Source organism: Pezoporus flaviventris, unplaced genomic scaffold (assembly GCF_033815535.1).
Source record: "Pezoporus flaviventris isolate CSIRO_AGI_PZ_B2104156 unplaced genomic scaffold, CSIRO_AGI_Pfla_v1 ptg000121l, whole genome shotgun sequence".
NCBI classification, from domain to species: Eukaryota; Metazoa; Chordata; class Aves; order Psittaciformes; family Psittacidae; genus Pezoporus; species Pezoporus flaviventris.
In genome coordinates this window covers 1652734-1665797 of record NW_026892669.1, presented here as the reverse complement: position 1 = coordinate 1665797, position 13064 = coordinate 1652734, and positions in this window count along the sequence as shown.

The following is a 13064-nucleotide window of genomic DNA, read 5'->3' as shown; positions in this document are numbered from 1 at the left end:
GCCTGCTCCGTCTGCTCCCTGTACCCTGCCTGATCCCTGCCTACTCCCCGTCTGCTCCCTCCCTGCCCCCTCTGTGCTCCCTGCCTGCTCCCTTTACCATACCTGCTTGCTGCTCCCTGTATGATCCCTGTCTTCTCCCTACCTGCTCCCTTCCTACTCCCTGTGTGCTCCCTCCACTCTGCCTCCTCCCTGCCTGTTCTCTTCACCCTGCCTGCTCACTGTTCCCTGCTTTCTCCCAGCAGCCTACCTGCTCCTGATGCGCGGACAGACTCCACAACTCTTTAAAGTTTTAAAGTAGGTATGCTTTCATTCAGCGCTGAGGCGCATGGGGAATAGCTCCTCCAAAGGCACGTGCACCTCAGCGTCGTTTCCTCTTTGCATTTATCCTCTAAAGTTATATATATGCATGAGGTTGCACAACACACCTATACATATTCATGTTCTAACCCCACTTCGTATTATAATGAGCTAAGAAGTCCTTTGCGCCTGTGCTGTGCCTCCTAGTGGTCGTGGGCGAGGGTCTCAAGATGAAGTAAATGAGTCTTCCTCGAGCCTGAACTTTTCACCTCTAGTCTTTACGCATGCTCCCTGGAGTCTTGGTCATTGCCCAAAGTGCAGAGCCAATTTCAGCCGGCCTAGGCTTCCAAAGGACAGGAATCAAGTCACAGTCTCTACCTCTTAACAATAGCCACGTCCCTACATCTTGTTCTAGCATATACGGTGAGCACGATAAGCATGAACGAGTAGTAATATTGTTAAGCAAGCAGCTTGATCTGCCCCCTTGTACATTCCAAGTACGATAAGCATGAGCAAGCAGTAACACTTAAGCAAGCAGCTTGACCTACCACCCCTGTACATTGGTTAACCCTTTGCATCACTCCCTGCCTACACACTGCCACACTGCTGGCTTCCTGTCTGCTCCCTGCCTGCGTGGCAAGTGGTTGATGTGTGTTTGACACGTGTTGTGTGTGATACGTGTGGTGAGTGTGACACTAGTGTTATGTGTGTGACGTGTGTGACACATTTATGGTGTGTGTTACATGTGTGTGATGAGTGTGTGACGTGTGTAGACGTGTTTGACACGTGTTTGATGTGTGTGTCACAGGTGTCTCAGCTGCAGGGGCTGCACCCATCTTCACATCACGTACAGATACGACAGACCAGTATAGAAAAGCATGGAGCAGCACAGACCAGTACGGACCGGTATAGGTAAGTGTGGACCTGTATAGACAAGTACAGACCACATGGATGAGTGCATACTAATGCGAAACAGCCTGAACCTCTGGAGACCAGTAGGGACCATGGGCATCGCCTGGAGCTCCAGGAGTTCCCAAAAGATCACAGCAGGCCCCAGCAGAACTGAGTAGGTACTGGCATCCAGTAAACTCCAATGGACTGCAGCAGCCCCAAGAAAGTCCATGTAGACCCCAGAAAGCCCCAGCAGAGCCCAGTACATCCCAGAACACCCAGCTCCCTGCCTGCTCCCTGCCTTCTCTCTGCACCCAGTCTGCTCACTGCCTGCTCCCTGCTCAGGGATGGCATGGTGCAGGCAAGGAGAAGGCAGGGAGCAGGCAGTGAACAGGCAGGGAGGAATCAGGGAGCAGTGAGCAGGCAGGGTGCAGAGAGCAAGAAGAGGGAGCAGGCAGGGTGCAGGCACGGAGAAGACACGGAGCAAGCAGTGAACAGGCAGGGAGGAAGCAGAGAGAGGTGAGCAGGCAGGGTGCAGGAGCAGGAAGGGAGCAGGCACGGTGAAGGGAGCAGGCATGGTGAAGGAAGCAGGCAGGGAGAAGGCAGAGAGCAGGTAGGAAGAGGCAGAGTGAAGGCAGAGAGAAGGCAGGGAGCAGACAGGGTACAAGCAGGTGGCAAGAAGGAAGCAGGGAGTAGGAAGGGTGAAGGCAGATAGCAGACAGGAAGCAGGCAGGGCACAAGTGTTATAAAAACCTAATATCGCCAATCTGTTTTAATTGATTTTTATTATAATTAATATCGAGAGACAATAAGCAAGCAGCGCTGGGTGCACCGGGGAGTCTCCGCTCCGCCCGAGACGCACGAGGGGAACTTCTGGGGATATTCTCTTATACTTTTTGGTCTTGGGTTTCAGCCAGTCCTGGTGTCTTCTTTTCCCAGGCTTCTTGGGTTTCAGCCAGTCCTGTTGTCTTCTTTTCCTGGGCTTCTCCACCTGTTGCTGGGGTCTTGTCTCCAGGTGAAGAAATATTCTGTCAGGCAGAGAGGAGGCAGGGAGCAGGTAGGGAGTAGGCAGGGTGCTGGGAGTGTGCAGGAAGGGAGTAGGCAGAGAGGAGGCAGGGGGCAGGAAAGGTGGACGCAGTGTGCAGTCAAGGAGCAGGCAGGGAAGTCAAAGGGGCAGACTGGAGTCAAGCAGGGAACAGGAAGGGTGAAGAGAGCAAGCAGGGAGCAGGCAGCAGGCAGGGAGCAATGAACAGGAAGGGTGCAGGGAGCAGGAAGTCAGCATGTAGGCAGAAGGCAAGGTGCAGGGGACAAGCACGGAACAGGCAGAGTGAAGGAAGGGAGCAGGCAGAGTGAAGTCAGGGAGCAGGCAGGTTACAGGGAGGGAGCAGGCAGGGAGGGAGCAGGCAAGGAGCAGGGAGGGAGCAGGGAGGGAGCAGGCAGGGAGCAGGGCAGGAGCAGGGAGAAGGCAGGGAGCAGGGAGGGAGCAGGTAGGGAGCAGGGCAGGAGCAGGGAGAAGGCAGGGAGCAGGAAAAGAGCAGGCAAGGAGCTGGGTGTACTGGGATGTACTGGGCTCTGCTGTGGCTCTCTGGGGTCTACATGGATCTTCTGGGGGCTGCTAAACTCTATTGGGGTTTACTGGATGCCAAGACCAACTCAGATGTACTGGGGCCTGCTGGGATCTATTGGGACCTTCTGGGGCTCTAGGGGATGCCAATGGCTCTTAATGGTCTCCAGAGGTTCAGGCTTTTTCACACTAGCATGCTCTCATCCATGTGGTCTCTAATTGTCTGTACCGGTCCATAACAGCCTATACTGGTCTGTACTAGTCCTTGCTGGTCCATACTTGTCTGTACTGGTCTTTGCTGGTGGTACCTGGTGTGAAGGTGGGTGCAGCTCCAGCAGCTGAGACACATGTGACACACACATCACACACATTTCACACATGTTACACACAGGACAGACACATCTCACAGGGATCAGTCGAGGTGCAGGCAGGGAACAGACAGGGAGCAGGCAAGGTGCATGCAGGGATAAGTTAGGGTGCAGGTAGGGAGAAGGCAGGGAGCAGGCAGGGAGTTGGCAGAGAGGAGACTGCATGGTGCAGTCAGGGAGCAGACAGGGAGAAGGCAGGGAGCAGGCAGGGAGATGGCAGGGAGCAGGCAGGGAGCAGGCAGGGAGATGGCAGGGAGCAGACAGGGAGAAGGCAGGGAGCAGGCAGGGAGACGGCAGGGAGCAGACAGGGAGATGGCAGGGAGCAGACAGGGAGAAGGCAGGGAGCAGGCAGGGAGATGGCAGAGAGAAGACTGCATGGTGCAGTCAGGGAGCAGACAGGGAGAAGGCAGGGAGCAGGCAGGGTGATGGCAGGGATCAGGGAGCAGGCAGGGTGCAGGAAGCAGGCTGGGTGCCTTGAGCGGACAGGAAGCAGGAAGGGAGCAGGCAGGTTGAAGGCAGAGAGCAGGCAGGGAGTAGGAATTGAACAGTCATGTTGAATTCAGGGAGCAGGAAGGAAGCAGGCAGGTTGAAGGAAGGGAGGAGGCAGGTTGAAGGCAGGGAGCAGGCAGGTTGAAGGCAGGGAGCAGGCAGGGCGCAGACAATGAGCAGACTGGGAGCAAAGAGGGAGCAGACACAGAGCTGGGTGTACTGGTATGTACTGGGCTCTGCTGGGGTTCTTTGGGGTCTGCAGGGACTTTCTGGTGTTTGCTGCAGTCTATTGGGGTTTACCGGATGCCAAACCTACTCAGATCTACTGGGGTCTGCTGGGATGTATTTGGACCTCCTGGGGCTCCAGGCGATGCCCATGGTACCTACAGGTCTCCAGAGGTTCAGGCTGTTTTACACTAGCATGCTGCCGTGGTTTAAGCCCAGCCTGTCAATTCAGCCACGCAGAACTCACTCCCCCCCACCCTTCCTCCCTCTTCTCGCAGAGGGATGGGGAGGAGAATAGAAAGAATGTAACTCCCACGGTTTGAGATAAGAACAGTCCAGTAACTAAGGTATAACAAAGATCACTACTGCTACCACCAATAATAATAATAATAAGGGAAATAACAAGGGATGAGAATACAACCGCTCACCACCAGACAACCGATACCCAGCCCAAACCAAGTAGTGATCTAGACCTTTCGGTTAACTCCTCCCAGTTTATATAGTGGGCATGATGTGCTGTACTATGGAATACTCCTTTGGCTAGTTTGTGTAGGGCATCTTGTCTCTGCTTCCTCCCGGCTTCCCCTCCTCCCTGGCAGAGCATGAGACTCAGTCCTTGGTCAGAGTAAACATGACTTAGCAGCAACTAAACTCATGGGTGTTATCAGCGCTGTTCCCAGGATGAAAGTCAAAACCACAGCACTGCACCAGCTACTAAGGAGAAAAATGACTGCTACTGCTGAACCCAGGGCACACACTCTCATCCATGTGGTCTCTACTTGTCCATACTGGTCCATGCTCATCCATACTTGTCTGTACTTGTCTGTGCTGGTGGTACCTGGTGTGAAGGTGGGTGCAGTCCCTGAAGCTGAGACAGGTGTGACACACAAGTCACACATGTGTAACACACATGTCACACATGAGTCACACGTGTCACAACCGTTGCACATAAATGTCACATGTCACACATCACAAACATTGCATGTGTCACGTCAAACACGTCACACATCACCCGTCACATGTGTTACATGTCACGTGTCACATGTCACACGAGTCACACACATGTCAAACATGTGTCACAAGTGTCGGACAGTCACACACATCTCATGTGTCACACACGTCACGTCATAAACATCACAAATATCACACACGTGTCATAGATGTGTGTCCTGGGTTCAGCAGTAGCAGTCATGTTTCTCCTTCGTGGTAGCTGGTGCAGTGCTGTGTTTTGACTTTCGGCTCGGGAACAGAGCTGATAGCGATGTTTTGGTTTGGCCAAGGACTTTGTGAGCCTCATGCTCTGCCAGGGAGGAGGGGAAGCCAGGAGGAAGCAGAGACAGGACAACTGACCCAAACTGACCAAAGAGGTATTCCATACCACAGCACGTCATGGCCAGGATGTCACTGGGAGTTAGCCGGAAGGGCTGGGGGACTGCAGGGTTGGAGGAGGTATCGGTCGGTGTTTGGTCGGGCTGGGGGGGGCAAGTTATCAGTCGGCTGGTGGTGAGGTGTTGTATTATCTTCCCTTGTTATTTCCTTTATCATTATTATTATTGGTGGTAGCAGTAGTGATTTGTGTTATACCTTAGTTACTAAACTGTTCTTATCTCAACCCGTGGGAGTTGCATTCTTTTTGATTCTTCTCTCTGTCCCTCCGGGAGTAGGGGGAGGGAAAGAAGGGGGGGAGTGAGTGAACAAGCTACCTGACTGGGTTTAAACCACGACAATGTGCCACATGTCACATACATCACACATGTGTCACACATGTCACACATGTCACAAGTCACAAACATGTCAGACATATCAAACACCTGTCACACACATCAAACACGTGTCATACACATCACACACTTGTCACACACATTTCACACGTTTCACATACATCGCACACTTCACACATGTGTCACAGACGTGCCACACATGTCACAGATGTGCCACATGTGTCACACTTCAGGCACATGTCACACACATCACTCACACATCACACACGTCACACATCACACACGTCAAACAAGTGCGACACGTCACACACTTCAAAAATGTGTCACACATCCCACACATGTAAAACACATCACACTGTGTCACACACATCACACACGTGTCACACATCCCACATGTTACACATGTCACACACATCACACACATTACACACATCACACATGTTTCACACACATCAAACTTCACACACACATCAAACATGTCAAATCACTCATCGCATGTCACATACATCACACGTCACACATAGGGAGCAGACAGGGAGCAGGCAGGGGGACGAAGGGAGCAGGCAAAGGGCAAGCAGGTGGCAGGCAGGGAGCAGGCAGGCAGCAAACAGGGTTCTGGCAGGGGGCAGGAAGTTTGCAGGCAGAGAGTAGTCATCCAGGAGGCAGGCAGGGAGAAGGCAGGGAGGAGGCAGGGAGCAATGAGCAGGCAGGGTGCAGGGAGGAGTCAGGGAGCAGGTAGGGAGCAGGCAGGGTGCAGGGAGGAGTCAGGGAGCAGGTAGGGAGCAGGCAGGGTGAAGGCAGGCAGCAGACAGGGAGCAGGCAGGATGCAGGCAGTGAGCCGGACAGAAGGGTCCAGGGAGCAAGCAGGGAGCAGGAAGCAGGTAGGGCACATGGAGCAGGATGGGAGCAGGATGGGAGCATGGATCAGGCAGGGTGAAGGGAGAAGGCAGGGAGCAGGCAGAGAGCAGGCATGGAGCTGGGTGCCGGGATATACTGGGCTCTGCTGGGGCTCTCTGGGGTCTACACATCACACATCACACACTTGTCAAACACGTGTCACACACACATAACGCGTGTCACACACATGTAACACACACCACACACGTTTCACACATCACACGTCACATATATCACACATACCACACACATCACACACGTGTCACAGATCTGCCACATGTGTCACACGTCATGCACGTGTCACAAACGTCACACACACGTCATACAAGTGTGATAAACACATAAATGTATTGGCTTTCACAAATCATAGGTGTTGCTATGTGGATATAACTGTATGAGTTCGCAAAGCTCGCTAAAGACACAAGATTAGACAGCAAGTTGAAAATGGCCAGAACTCTTGAGCAAAATGGAGTCACATAAAAAAAGAATTTGTAAAGGTAAAAGAAAAGGGCGGGGGGGGGGGGGGGGAGGGGAGGTCGGGGCTCAAGCCTGGCCTGGAAGACATAGGGTTAAAGTACTTTTAGTTTAACTTAGGTCGAAGATAAAGAACAATGTTTGTGTTGTAAGTCTGTGGTGAGATAACAGGATTTAGTGGCCCCACTAAACATGACTGAATTATTTCACACCATCCTTCTACTTATCAGTTAGTTTAGAGACAGTGCCTCCCAAACATCTGCTAGCTGGGGTTACTCCTTGTCTGCCCATCCTGTTTTGCTTGCAATAAATTTTGCACGAAGGGCACACTGTTCTAAATCTTTGCCAGCTATCAGAAGAATTACAGATATGGCTGGTTTCAGATAGTTTTGTGATTACTGGGGCGTCCAACTGTGCCGAAGGTGAAAAGTACACTGTGGGGAAGACTGCTTACTTCATCTTGAAGACCCCTGAGTGCATGAGTAAGACTGCTTACTTCATCCTCAAGACCCCTGCCCACAATCACCGGAGAGCAGCACGCAGACGCCAAGAGGAGGAGACTTATGATAATAAGTTCCTGGAGCTAGTTATAATATTCCCCGCCTATACGCGGGAATCATGAATATGTATGTGACTAATGCAATAGTGAAATTATATAAACCTGTAACAAATGCTAATCAGTGTGCCTCTGGCTACGGTCACCCGGCCAGCACTGTTGTTTTTGCTTTATTGACCTTGTCCCTCAAAAAAACCCTGTTATCTCGATTAGAGGAGTGAGCTCATATTTCACACAAGTGTCACACGTCACACACATCACACGTGTCACACAAACGTTACACACGTGTAACACACATGTCACACAAACTTAAAAAATGTGTCACACATGTCACACGTGTCACACATGTCACACTGTCACACACATGTCACACAAGTGTCACACACATCACACGTGTCACACATCACTCATGTTCCACACTTCACACACACGTGTCACACACACGCCATACAAGCGTCACACATCACACACGTTACATACGTCACACACATTACACACATCATGGATTTTGTTTGTGTTTCAGGTATTGTAGTTGTGTGAGTGTGCTTGTGGGATCCCTTGTATGTGTTTGTTGAGGGCAGGGCTTGGTCAGTGGAGTGTGATGCTGTTCTGTGTATTTTGTTGTTGTTGTTGTTGTCAGGCTCGCGTACAGGTTTTTAACGGGTAGCAGATTAACATGCTGGGCAAGAAAGGGTTACAGCAGAAGTGGAGTTGCAGGCAGGCACTTGTAGCTGCTGCTCAGCAGGCAGGCGTTTGCAGCCATCGCAGAGTAGGGTGAGCGACTCGAAGCAAAAAGAAAAAAAGGAAAAAGGGGCGGGGGGGGGGGAAGACATTGAGGCCCCTTTAGTTATTTGATAGGGGTGGGTAATCACGTGCAAAAAGAAGCTGCCCTCCGATTCGGCTCCCGATGCTCCACCGGTGGAACAGCCAGGATGGACACCAGAGGCTTGGAGTACTTTGTGGGATAGGTGGAAAAACCTGTACTCAGGTGGGGCCGGAGCCATGGAGTGAAAAATGCCCTCTCAATCTATTGAAGTATTGGGGGCAGTTTGTAGAGACACCACACATGTCTCACTACACAAACTGAAGAGCACCTGCAACATGCTGGCCACATAGGAGGCGCCCTGCTTAGTGTGTTTGAAGTAACCTGGGGGTGAATCCAAGGCTTGGAGGAACAGATAGATCGCTTGAAACAAGAACTGCTAACTGAAAAAAAAAAAAAAGCCAGAGGGGTAGTGCAACAACAAGCATTATTAGCCACTACCCAAGCAGCATCAGGGTGGCAATTAAAAAAAAAAAAAGCCAAACTAGAGAAATCAGCCACATCGTATGCCAAGTGGGCTATGCAGCGGCGGCGGAAATGCCCAAAATCCGGTGCAGATACTGGACCGCGGGAACGGGCAGTAGTAACCCAACCAGATTGGGACCCAGAGACATGGAATGGAGATATTTGGTGTACCAGTGAGTCAGAATCATATACCAGAGATGATGCAGATGTGAAAAAGGAAGGAGCCTGTGCAGCTCCTATGTTTAAATGTAAGATGATTGCCAGGGCAAACAGACAAGTAAGAACAGATGAATTGACAGACTACTATAAGTATAGTAGTATAGGATACTACTATAAGAACAAGGAAACCCCATTGAACAGGTATCTTAAAAGATAAGCCAGTTAGGGAATTAACCAGGACTGGGCTTAGACAAAGCAGCTGAGGACCAGGGGAAAGTAGGAAAGGGGGAGATATGGGAACTGCAAGCCGTTCTGTAACTGCAACGTGGATAAGAAGAAGAAGAACTGTTGAAACCTTTGAACTGACAAAGTAATTCCAAAAGAGAAATGGTCCATCGGCCTTTGAAGGTGGCTCTTGGCAGCTGTGAAAGAAAGTTTTCTGTACAAGGATAACGTTATGAGTCGTTTGGCCAAATGGGCCATTGCTAGAGAAAGGCATCCAGTCTCTGAGGGAATCAGCCATTGTAGAAATGATGTATCGCAGGCCGGATGCAAGGAATGCACCCGTAGATGCAGATGAACTCGAATGTAAACGATCCATGTGGCAGAAATTTACATGGTGTGCACCGTCATCATGTGCCCACTCATTGGCAGCAGGAACCTGGCATGACGTAGCACCACCAACAGAGGATGAAGTGATTCGTCAACTCTGAGAGTTTGAAGACAATCTCACCCCTTCCCTCATTTCAGCTGTGGAAATACTGTCCCAGGAGTTCAAACAATTGAGAGGCGATCTATCCAGCTCCCCATGCGTACCAACCCACATCACAGTTATTAACAAAAGGTGTCCTGCTGCTCAAGAGAGAAGATATAGGAGGTACACACCATTGGCCACTCTATGGTTTTACATGTGGGATCATGGAGAAGACATGAGAAAATGGGATGTAAAACCTACCTCAGCTCTGGAGGAACGGGTGCATGAATTGAAGAGGAGAGCAAAGGTCAAGGATGATCATCCCATGAAAGATGTCAGTCTCTGGTGAGCAGGTTTCCAGATGGAGTGAAAGGGCTGATTTTACTCCAGCTCCTGTGATAAAGACGACTAATCCCTGTCTAAATGACGTAAGTGACCAGTGTTGTGATCACTATTAGAGGAGCCCTGCCTCCAGCCAGGTGGAGGTAGGGGACAATCGGATTTACTGGACTATTGTGGCCTGAGAGAAGTCATACCACCATTGAGTGCTGCTGTACCAGACATGCTAGAACTTCAGTATGAACTGGAGTCAAAGGCAGCCAAGTGGGATGCCACAATTGAAATTGCCAATGCATTTTTCTTAATTCCTTTGGCAGCGGAGTGCAGGACACAGTTTACTTTTACTTGGAGGGGTGTCCAGTACACTTAGAGCCAACTGCCCCAGGAGTGGAAACACAGCCCTACCATTTGCCATGGACTGATCCAGATTGCACTGGAACAGGGGCAAGCTCCAGAAGACTTGCAATACACTGATGACATTATAGTGTGGAGTATAATGAGCTCAACAACCAAAATTCCCCTCGGTGTAGCTCTGACATGCCTCAATGCTTACAGTTTGTACTGGCTCTTCACTTCTGCTGTGTCCTAGTTGGAGCTCAGTCCTTAAATCCTCATTGTTTTGTGGTTTACCACCCTGGGATGGCAGTCCATGGCAGATGGTAGGGCTGTATTTCCACTCCTGGGGCAGTGTACATTTGAGTTCATCTGCATCTACAGGTGCATTCCTTGCATCCGGCCTGCGATAGATCATCTCTACAATGGCTGATTCCCTCAGAGACTGGATGCCTTTCTCTAGCATGGCCCATTTGGCCGAACGACTCATAACATCGTCCTTGTACGGAAACCTTTCTTTCACAGCTGCCAAGAGCCACCTTCAAAGGCCGACGGACCGTTTCTCTTTTGCAATTACTTTGTCAGTTCCCCGTTCCTTAGCAAATGATCCCAGCTGCTTAGTTTCCCTATCTTCTAGTTTGTGACAGTCGGCCCCATTGTCCCAGCATCAGAGTAACCAGGCGATGATGTGCTCCCCTGGTCAACGGATAAAATCTTTTTGCATATTCTGTAGCTCGATTGAGGTCTGGGGTCCAGAAGTCATCTCTTCTTCTTCCTCTGATTCATGTAATAACTCTTGTTCAGATGCTGTCCCGTGTAGTAAGTGCATTGGTTCTTCATCTTTCTTCACTGTATGTGTTGCTCTTTGTGCCTCTTATTTGCTTTTCCCCTTGTGTACAGTGGCAACCGATACTGGTACAAATTGTTCCTGTGGTTTAGCTGCACTGATGATCACTGTGGCTGGAGTGACTGCACTGTCTGTTGTTGGGGTTGCTGCAGCCGCTGTGCTTGGAAGTTGGCCTGGATACTTGCCCATTCTGCCCCACATACCCTGCCACTCATGACTGTCCAGCCTCAGGGAAAATCTGGTCCTCCTATATCGTCAACTAACGCTATATAAGACCCAAACCCAACTCTGCTTAACTTTTGAGATCAGACAAAATGGTTGTGGGTAAAACACACTCTCTATGTGTGCCAACATGGTGATCCCCATCACAATCACCAGGCAGGTCTCAAGCGTACCTAAAGGCCATTCAAAACCTTCAGAACTCTCAAATGATGCTGTAAATAGTCTGGTGGGGGGGCTGGGAAGGTAAGGGAACGTCTCCTTCATAGGTTGGCCACCCGAGGAGGAAAAAAAGATGTGTAATTGCTAAGCACTTCCATTATTTACTTCCCAAAGTATAGAGGTTATGACCACCTTGGGAATGCAAGCCAGATCAGTTTCATGATCAATGACTCTATTGTATTACAGGTCATTACCATAAAGTACAGCTGTGAATGCTTATCACAATTGCAATTAGAAAAACTCTGGTCAGATCTGTCATAATCTCAACCTATTGTTACCCATGTTGGGCACCACAAAGAACTGTTGTGGTTTAAGCCCAGCCTGTTACTCATAACCACGCAGCCACTCTCTCAATCCCCCCCCCCCCCCTTCTTCCCCCCATTCTGAAGGGATGAGGAGGAGAATGTAACTCCCATGGGTTGAGATAAGAACAGTCCAGCAACTAAGGTATCATAAAAAACCACTAATGCTTCCACCAATAATAATAATGATAATGGAAATAACAAGGGAAGAGAATACAACCGCTCACCACCTGCCGACTGATACCCAGCCCAACCTGAGCAGCGATGTAGCCCTTGCGGGTAACTGCCCCCAGTTTATATATGTGCTGTGGTAGCGAATATCCCTTTGGTTAGTTTGGATTAGGTGTCCTGTCTCTGCTTCCTCCTCCCTGGCAGAGCATGAGACTCAGAAAGTCCTTGGTCAGAGTAAAAATTACTTAGGAATGACTGAAAACATCAGTGTTATCAGCATTGATCCCAGGCTGAAAGTCAAAAACAGCAAGGCACCAGCTACTAAGAAGGAGAAAAATGATTGCTACTGCTGAACCCAGGACAGTGTGTCACAAGTGTGATGTGTGTGACACGTGTGTAACGTGTGTGACACATGTATCGTTTGTGACATGTGACACATGTATTAGGTGTGTGACATGTATGACGTGTGTGACATGTATGACTTGTGTGACACGTGTAATGTGTGTGTAATGTGTGTATCACGTGTCTCAGCTTCAGGAGCTTCACCCACGGTCATACCATGCATGGCCCGAGACAGCCCCTGCCCTGTAGCTGTTGCGCAGAGGTAGGGGACCAAAAAGACGACGAGGGTTGGAAGCGAGTTCCGGTTCAGCGTCGTGGGAAACCCTCCCCCCTTCCTGCCCTGCTTCCCCAGGTGTCCCTCCGTAATAGGTTCGAGGCCCTGGATCTTGAAGGAGAGGTAGGTGAGAATGTGGGGCAAGGCCAGCCTACAAGGCCACATAGGAAAAGGCGGTCGACTTTGCACCTCAAGACTGCCTCTGATAAGAAAGAAAGAAGGGTCATTGTAGTAGGCGATTCCCTTCTGAGAGGATCAGAGGGCCCGATATGCAGAGTTGACCCTCATCATAGGGAAGTGTGTAGTCTGCCTGGAGCCCGGATCAGGGATATCACTAGGGCGCTCCCCAACCTGGTGCACCTGACAGACTACTACCCACTGCTGGTCTTCCA